This window comes from Pseudorca crassidens, chromosome 3, assembly GCF_039906515.1.
Source record: "Pseudorca crassidens isolate mPseCra1 chromosome 3, mPseCra1.hap1, whole genome shotgun sequence".
In the NCBI taxonomy this organism is placed as follows: domain Eukaryota; kingdom Metazoa; phylum Chordata; class Mammalia; order Artiodactyla; family Delphinidae; genus Pseudorca; species Pseudorca crassidens.
In genome coordinates, this window is record NC_090298.1 from 144200923 (window position 1) to 144210305 (window position 9383).

The window sequence follows — 9383 nt, forward strand, 5'->3', positions numbered from 1 at the left end:
AACCCAGAGAAGGTGTCCTTCTGCCCACAAACGCCCAAGTGACTGTTGTGTATGCTTTTTGGCAGACAGTTTTTGGTCCATCTCAGTTCTCTTTTTTTTCCATTATGAGAGAAGGGTGTACCAGTTGATGAGAAACACCCTAATTTTCACAGAATGTTAAATATGCCAAGATACCAAGGAGTTTTGTTCTTTTTTTAAAATCAGTGTTACATCCACTAAGTCACTGTAGACTAGAGATAATTTTTTCAAATGAAATCATCAGGTTACAGGAGTAACTAAACTCCTCACTACTGTTGGGACAGAGGGCTGACTTGGACTCTTAGCTGAGCCAAATTGAAATGGAAGTAGTGCCCATATTCCCTTGAGTAAATGTAGTTAACTCGGCAGGCCGGGAAAACGAGACCAGGTAAACAGCACCAGAGGGGCTGGGAAGCCCAGAGCCACCTCTGCTCTCTCCTTCTCTCCCGCGAAGCCTATTTGCATTGTCAGTGGAGTCCTCATGCTTGTGTATTAGGTTAGGCATGCAGAACCTAGAAAATTCATGTGTTCTGAGATAAAGTAGAAGAATTCCTCCCTGAGGAGGATGAGGCCACCGAAAAATATCTCATCCTGAAACACCCTTGCTGTATTCACTCCTAAACAAGAAACTAGTCTCGGACCTCAAGGCTTCTCTCCCTATAGTTGGAAAAACCACTGCCATTTGCAAAAGCCTCGTGAAGCACAGAACTAACCTTTGTAAGACATCACCAAATATTAGCAACCTTTAGAAACCATCAAAGCCTTAGAGTCACGGTGATACAAAGAACCCCATGCTCATTCTTGTAGTCCACTTCTTTGACCTGGGGCAGTGTCTACAATTACTACTGGAGACGATCGCCCCCAGCATGTTCCCAGTTACTAGCCTAAGTGCTTGACTGGTATTGCCAAACCACCATGTCCACCTAGTCCTGACTGTCTAACTCCTTCTTGGCTTGTAGTGAAGTTGGTGGCTCCTAGATCAGATTTTCAATCATTGTTTTATCCTATTTCTGTTGTTTAACATTAACTTCTATTTACTCATCAGGGGATGGATGTCGGGATTCCCATGCATTCTGTAACACTCATTAGCACTGTGGACTGAATAAATACTAGCAGATTCATTACAGCAGTGCTTCTGAAAGCATGCCACCCAACCACCAGCAAGCAGCATCAGTATCACCCTGGAACTGTTAGAAATGCAGCCCTGATCCCAGATCTACCGATTCAGAGACTTGGAGAAGGGGCCCACAAGCCTTCCAGATGCTTCTGATGCACACTAAAAATCATTTTCACTTTAGGAACACTTTGGAAAGTCAGCGATGCTGATTGGTAATGACGGTTTGATTATATTAGTGGATAAACATAGTGTCTACATAGTGTATAAACTCAGCGTCTCTTCTGCTCCTGAGGTGCAAGACTACCATCTCTCTCTTTTTTTTTTTTTTTGCTAATTCTCCCATTAGTCCCTTGCAAGGACTGTGCATTTGGCCATTTTGGCTTAGAAATGTCTGCATGTAATTTAAACCTCCTTAGCTTTCAAAAGCTATAAACCATCTTCTGAAGATGAGTTTGCCAAGCAGCTCAGAATTTTGCCAGGAACTCTGCAGAAGGGCCTTCAGTGGCTCCTAAAGTTAGAGGAGATACGTGCAGGGACCCAGCAACGGTCAGGGCCTGGCTGGTGCCTGAGGCCGGCACTGAGGTTTGGGCTTGAAAATCACGTCTGGGTCAGCAGTGGCAAGAGGCCAGGCTCTGGTGGGAAGCAGACGGGAGCAGCCAAGCTTTCTTTAGCACTGCGCGTTGCACACTGTCCATCACCTTACCCGTGGAGGAGCCAGGGGGTCCGCTTTTATGGTCTTGTCCCTGGGGATGGGCTCAACTCCAAGGCCGTGCAGTAATGATTACCTGTGCTCTCAAACTGGTCACACCGCCTGAGACCTAGCCAGTCTTTCTGACTCCAGTCTCCAAGCTGCCATTTGGCCATTCCTCCTGAAACACTGCTTTCAGCAAGTATCGTCCTCACTCACAAACCTTTGAAAGGAAGGATCAAGTGAACTAGGCACCTACGAGGTGGTAGACATTTTCGTAGGCACAACTTCATTTAATTCTCATGACCCTGTTAGGTAGGATCTATCCTCCCTTTTATGGATGAGGAAACCAAGACTCAGAGAGGTGAAGCATCTTACTCATTACACAGCTATTAAATAGGGAAGCAAGGCTTGAAGCCAAGCCTCTCTGAATTCAAAGCCCATATTTCCCCGTCCGCCTCACCGTTTGCTACTCTGCCGCCCTATTACTTAACAGAACAAGTTCCAACTTGTCAGTCCTCCGGGGTCCTCCCTTCATTCCAAAGGTAGGCCCAAATCAAATCAACTTGACCTCCTACATCTCAACACATGCCCTTAGTTCTAGCCAGCTTTGCTCCCCTCACTCAAGTGCACGTCACAGGGCAGAGTTTGCCAACTGACAGGCTGCTCTGCTGTGCCCTCTAACCATATTCTGTTGGCCAAGGAGTTGTGACTGTTGTCTATTAATTACCGATATTTTTAAATGGGGAGATTTCCATATAGATCTGTATTTCTGGCTCCTAAAGGAAAATGTCAAGGTTTGGAAACACTTTCATATTCCCACTGGATAACAGTCAGCCCAAGTTTGATAGCAGCTCACCATTTCAGATGAGTGGGACACGCAGATGCCACAGGCTGGCTTCACCCATCTCCATCACCCTGCTGGCCCCTGAGGACATGTGAGTTGGAAATACTTGCCCTAGAGGGTCATTATCTTGTGATGATTTTAAATTATTCAAAACGATCTCTTTAGCTGTCATCTAGACCTTAACTTGCCATGAGACTAGATTGTTAAGCTACCCGATTTTGGTTCTAGAATTTTCAAGAGAGGAAGGGGTCCCTGCGGTTCCCTCACATCCCTGTCTGGGTGTCTGCATAGAACCACCCGAGGATGCGTGAGGGTGACAGGATGTAGACAGCATGGAGAGGCGGGTGTGAGGTACAAGGAGGAAGCAGGCAGAAACCAGCACCCAGTGTTCTCGAAGCCTCTCAGAGGTGCCCCAAGAGGCAGCCTTCCCGAGCCAAGGCCAGAAGAAGACTTATGTGTGGAACTAATCAGTGTATGTAGCTTAACGTTTTGTAAATGAGAGGGAAGGGTAGCAGAATATGCTGCTCCAAAACATGGCAGTGGGAGTTGAGGACGTGCCTCCACAAAATAAGCTGCTTTAGCACACTGATTACTTTGAGCTGTAGGCCCTTGAGAAAGAGCAAATGCAGGGAGAGGCTTTGTCTGAACGCCTCTTAGCTGCCTAAAGACAGACCCTCCAAAAGGAACTCAGTTGTCATTGAGGGCCCCCTCTTTGGGTAATTTGTTTGATTGATCCAGCTAATTATCTTATTTATTTAAAGGAATAATGCTTGTATGTGGGAAGACATCCCAAGGGTACAAATGGGTTTAACAGGAGAAGTTTCCCACCGTGTCCCTCCAGGCTGCCAGATACCCTCGCTGTTACCCGGTCTATACAGACCTCTCCAGAGACAGTCTGTGCATATATAAGCATGTAAGTTTTCATATCTGTCTTCAGCTGGGACACACTCCACCTCTCTAACTGTCCACAGAAGAAGTTCCTAGGAAAGGGAAGATAGTGGGCTGGGGGCTGAATAGTCCACAAGTCTTGGAGGTGGGAAGAGGGGTAGTGGGGAAAACGGCAGCCGCCCTGCGGAGTTATGGAGTCAGTGATGCGTGATGATCAGGATAAGAGGAGGTAGTCCGTTCTGAGAACTTGCTCTGTGCTGTCCACTACAGCCACTACATGAAAGGCTTCCCCATGGGGTCTCTGACTCTGCACTATGAAGACAGTGTCCTTGTCACCAGTAACAAAGAAAGAAACAAGCACTCACCTGAGATCTCAGTAACAAGTGTCAGAGCTGAGAAGCTGTTCACCTCCAAAGCCTAGCTTTTTCTCCCCCTCCAATTTCTTTTATTGTGGCAAAATGTACATACCATAAAATTTACCATCTCAACCACTTTTTTAAGTGACATTAAGTACATTCATCTTGTTATGCAAACATCACCACCATCCATCTCCAGAACTTTTTATATTCCCCAACTGAAACTCTGTACCCATTAAACAATAACTCCCCATTCCCCCTCCCCCAACCCCTGGCAACCACCATTCTACTTTCTGTCTCAGTGAGTCTGACTACTCTAGGTACCTCATGTAAGTGAAATCGTACAATATTTGTCTTTTTGAGACTGGCTTATTTCACTCAGCATAATGTCCTCAAGGTTCATCTATATTGCAGCATGTGTCAGAATTTCCATCCTTTTCAAGGCTGTATAATATTCCGTGGCATACACACAGCACATTTTGCAAAGCCTAGCTTTCAACCACAGCACTGAGCAAAGATGCCTGACTCTTAGTAGATGTTGAATAACTTTTTAAAACTTTTTCCTTTTCCTTTGAAATGATTTCAAACTTACCCAAGAGTTGTAAGCATAGTACAAATAACTCTTTTCCTGAACCATTTGAGAGCAGTTGTTCACATGGTGCCCCATCACCCCCAAGTACTTCAGCACGTAATTCCTACAAACAAGGACAATTTCCTACATAGCCACAGTAAGAGCATTAGGAAATTAACATTAATACATTACTACCATTAACCTGCAGACCTTCAGTTTTGCCAGTTTTCCCGATTATATCCTTTACAGAGAAAGGATTCCGTTCAGAATCACGTGCTACATTTAGTTGTCGCGTCCCCTTTGATTCCTTCAATCTGGTATAGTTCTTTATAAAGACAACAGGCCAGATCTTTGGTAGACTAGTCCTTGGGTTTGTCTGACGATTCCTCGTGGTTAGATTCAGATTCTGCATCTTTGGCAGGAATATCACAGAAGTGATGCTGTGTTCTTTTCATAGCATCCAACTAGGTGCATTATTTAGATTGTCCCTTTGCTGGTGATGTTCGCCTTGATCACTTGATTGAAGATGTGTCTGCCAGGTTGCTGTTTTATCCCTTTGTGATTAATTAATATCTTGTGGGGAGATACTTCTAGACTTTGTAAACATTCTGCTCTTCATCAAACATTCACACCTATTGATGTTTCTCCGCTGAACTAGGTATCACTGTGACAAGGGCCAAGTGGTAATTTTCTAATTCCATCATTCCTTCTACAATTATTAGTTGGCATCCTACTGTAATGAAAACTTTCCCTTGTCCTCATTTACTTATTCTCTTATTTATTTCTATTCGTGTTGACCCATGGATTCCTATTTAATCAATGTGTTCTATTAGGGTTAGTTATTTCTTTTGATGCTCAAATTGTCCCAGATTTGGCCAGTGGGTTTTTGTATCCGTGGGACATGTCTCCATCTCTCTTTCAGCACTTCCTTCCTTTCTGGCTCAAGAAGATGCCCCAAGATCATGTTGTACTTTCCCTTGGAATCTGCCGTTTTTCCAAGGAGGCTTGATTCCTTTGGCTGGTATTTAAAAATCAAATCTGAGCGCTAGATGTGCCTCTGCTCCCAGACCCTCTCGGGATTCAACTAGTCTCCTTCCTTCCTTTAAGAGTAATCGTTTTTCTACTGCTTTCCCATGATCCTAAACACATTTACACTGATCAGTACCACAATTCAGAACCCATCTCCCATCACCGTCACCACCTCAAGCTCCCATTGATGCCCCTCGGCACTGCACTCTGATGTTTTTCCCCCACTCTTCCATCTCCGTGGAAGACGCTTACCTTGCTCAGTCCCACCTGGTGGCCCTGCGTGACTTTGCAAACCCTTGACCTGACCCCAACTTCAAGGTCCTATGGTATGAATGGGCCAGGGGATGGTGAGAGTGAAGAGATGAAACGGCAGGAGCAGTGGAATCGAATCCACACCACTTGAGAGCCCCTGCCCGGTGGAGCAGGTGGCTTGGCTGACTTTAGGCTTGTCCGCAAGAGGAAACAGTAGGGTCACCTCCCGGACGGTGGGGACCACAGAGAGAGGCCTTGGGGTCAAGCTCACTCTTTCTTTTTCCTTTGTGCCTGCTGTCTCATCATCCCCACCCCTCCCCCATCCACTTTTTGGGTCCTCCTGCCATGGCTCAGTGTCAGCCCCTCGGGTGGCAGGCCGCCTGTCTTTCTGATGTCTGCTTATTCCTCATCACCAAGTTAGACCACCTGAAAACTACCCACCAGTTTGGCGAAAGTCCACAAGCTGTGGAAACTAACAGAAACTTATTTATATTCCATAAGTTATTAATAAGCTAGGATTTCACTGACGTCCATTCCAAGCACAAATCTCTCCATAAACGCTTGGCAAGCGTGGATGAAAACACAGAGAACGTTATTCGCTGAAATCGCCGTAAAAGGAGTATTGTGTTATGTCATTGCACTTTTCCTCATTAAGTTCACCCTGGGAACATTTTGTGGTTTGCAGTTGTAAGATGAGTTCTATGCAACCTGGAGACCCAGGACCACTTCTCTCCTGCCTTGGCCCAGGCTCCCACCTCCTTACAAGTCCCCGAGGAGGTGTATGCACAGTTGATGCTGGCAAAGCGGTCCTTTATGATCAGCGGAGCCTCTGGCCCTAAACCCTGACACAGAACTCCAGGGAGACAAGCTGGACCACATGGGGGCTGTGTTCACCCCAGCCAGCTCTCGGATGGCCTTGAACCAAAGCCAGCCTGAAGAAGGCGGCTCTGCCTGCTTCCCTGTGCTGCACCCAAGTCTTGGAACTTACCACTCCAGGGGCATGCAGGCCTCTCCCACCTGAGGCAGAGGAAGAGAGGGAGAAAGATGGGCAGCAGGAGGGGCACGTGGAGTGGAGCAGAGCTGAGTCCTGGAGCTAGAGAGGGGAGGGACAGCGTGAGATATGGAGAAGGCCCTACCAGGGCCTATAGAGCCAGGCTGTGTTCTCATCACATGCCTTCAGAACAGAAGAGAAAGAGGTAGAGGATGCCAGGGCCTGCCCTGAGGGAGCAGAGTTACCTCTGGGCCCACTCTAATCTCATATGACAGTTAGAGAAAGGCAACGACCAGGGCACTGGACCTGTGAGTGGAGACCAGTGACATCGCACTAGCCCTGCTGCCCTGCTAGGGCCCTAGAATTGAACTGTTCCAACAAGGGCTGTTCCCCCTGGCCAGGGGGGTCTCCTCGGTGGGATAAACCCAAGTGCAGAGTGAAGGGGACTGGAGGGGCCAAGGGAGGCAAAAGCAGGCCTTCCACAAATCTGTCAAAGGTGGTTGTAAGATGGAAACGGGGCTTCCCTGGTGGCGCAGTTGTTGAGAATCCGCCTGCCAATGCAGGGGACACGGGTTCGAGCCCTGGTCCGGGAAGATCCCACATGCTGCGGAGCAGCTAAGCCCGTGCGCCACAACTACTGAGCCTGTGCTCTAGAGCCCACGAGCCACAACTACTGAAGCCCGTGCACCACAACTACTGAGCCTGAACTCTGGAGCCCGCTAGCCACAGCTACTGAGCCCGTGAGCCACAACTACCGAAGCCGCCGCGCCTAAAGCCCGTGCTCCGCGACTAGAGAAGCCACTGCAATGAGAAGCTCGTGCACCGCAACGAAGAGTAGCTCCCGCTCGCCACAACTAGAGAAAAGCCCGCACGCAGCAACAAAGACCCAACACAGCCAAAAATAGATAAATAAAATAAAATAATTGGAAACAGGAGGTGCATGGTTGCCAGAGGTTACCTAGGGGATGGTTTTTAGGTTCTAATGTAAGACTGACTTGTGACCTGTCCATTCGTGAGGAGTGACACAGCTACATCTTCGAGGGACAGGGTCGCCTTACTCAACCACTACCTCTGTTATCTGGCAGCTTTCTTGTTCCATGGGCTCTGAGACGTGGCACTCCACTCATGGCCAGGCTCCGCGGGGATAGAAAAGGAATAGGATATAGAAATAGGAGAGAAATAGGAATAGGGGAGGGAACAGCAGCTAAGAGGAACTTCAGAAACACTCACGTCCCTGAGTTCACCCCTTTCCATCATTTATCCGTTAGTGACCCGTGCCTGCAGAGCACCGGTCCGTGCAGAGCACGTAGTAAGCGCTCATTAAATATTGTGATTGCTCATAGGAGCAACAGAAGCAGTAGGTGTTGTTGTTGATGACTCATTTGACCAACACCCCAGAGTGCAGACTAGCCATTATACCCCCATTTTACAGAAACTGACGTCCAGAGCTGTGAAGCAGCCTGGTTGCCTGCTGGCCTGAGGGCAGCAGAGCTGGGGCAAGGGCTTGTCTCCTGCCGGAGATCAGGGAGCCTAGCTCAAGGCGTGGAACTAGAGCAAGATCCAAAAGATGCGGGGAAAGGGAAAAGAGAGATAGGAAGCGTGAGGTGTGGACGCAGCCTGGGAGAGAGGAGAGCTGGGGGACAGGAGGGTCCCCAGCAGTTTGGGGGCGTTGCAGAAAGCAGGAGGCAGCGGCGACCGGTCTGGGCTCTGAAGTGAAACCCACCCGGGTGAGTGCACCGCATTCAGTAGCTGGGTGATCTGGGGCAAGTCTTCCTAACGCCCTGAGCCCCCGTTTCCTCTGCAGTAAAATGGGGCAGATGGTGGTTCCTACTTCACGGAGCTGCTGAGGGAATTGAGGAAATAATGTGCAGCACGCAGCTCTTAATCATCGCTCAGCCAAGCTGCGGTTATTAGCATAGAGCCAAAGAGACATGGCAGACCCGTGCTTCTCGGATCCACTCCGCGCGGTCATGACAGGAGGAACCAGTGAGACCCCGCCATGCATTTTCCTAGAGGAAAAGTTTCTATCAGAAGAGAGCTGCTTAGCTCCTTCCCTCACAATTTGGAGGAGCTGGGTGATGTGCCCCAGCTCTGTCACTTCTACCTGTGCGACCATGGGCAAGTGACTGCTCCTCTCCGAACATCAGTTTCCTCATCTATAAAATTGCCTTGAGGACTATAGAAATTCTTTAAACAGAAATACTGGTATTAATTTTTACCTGGGGAGGCAGAATAACCAAGCCGGAGAAGGCACAGACTTCCGACTTCAGAGAGATCAGGCTCAAATCCCAGCTCCCCTAAAAAGTAGCTGAGCAGCCTTGGACAAGTTTCTCAGCCTCTCTTTTTCCTCCTCCGTGTGGCAGAGCTCCTCCGTGTGGCGTAAATTACTGAGATAACGCATGTGAAGCCCTGCATACTATCTGGTATGTAGTAAGGACTTTAAAAAGAGTAGTTGTGGGTTCCCCTGGTGGCACAGTGGTTGAGAGTCTGCCTGCCGATGCAGGGGACACGGGTTCGTGCCCCGGTCCGGGAAGATCCCACATGCCACGGAGCGGCTGAGCCCCTGAGCTATGGCCGCTGAGCCTGCGCATCCGGAGCCTGTGCTCCGCAACGGGAGAGGCCACAA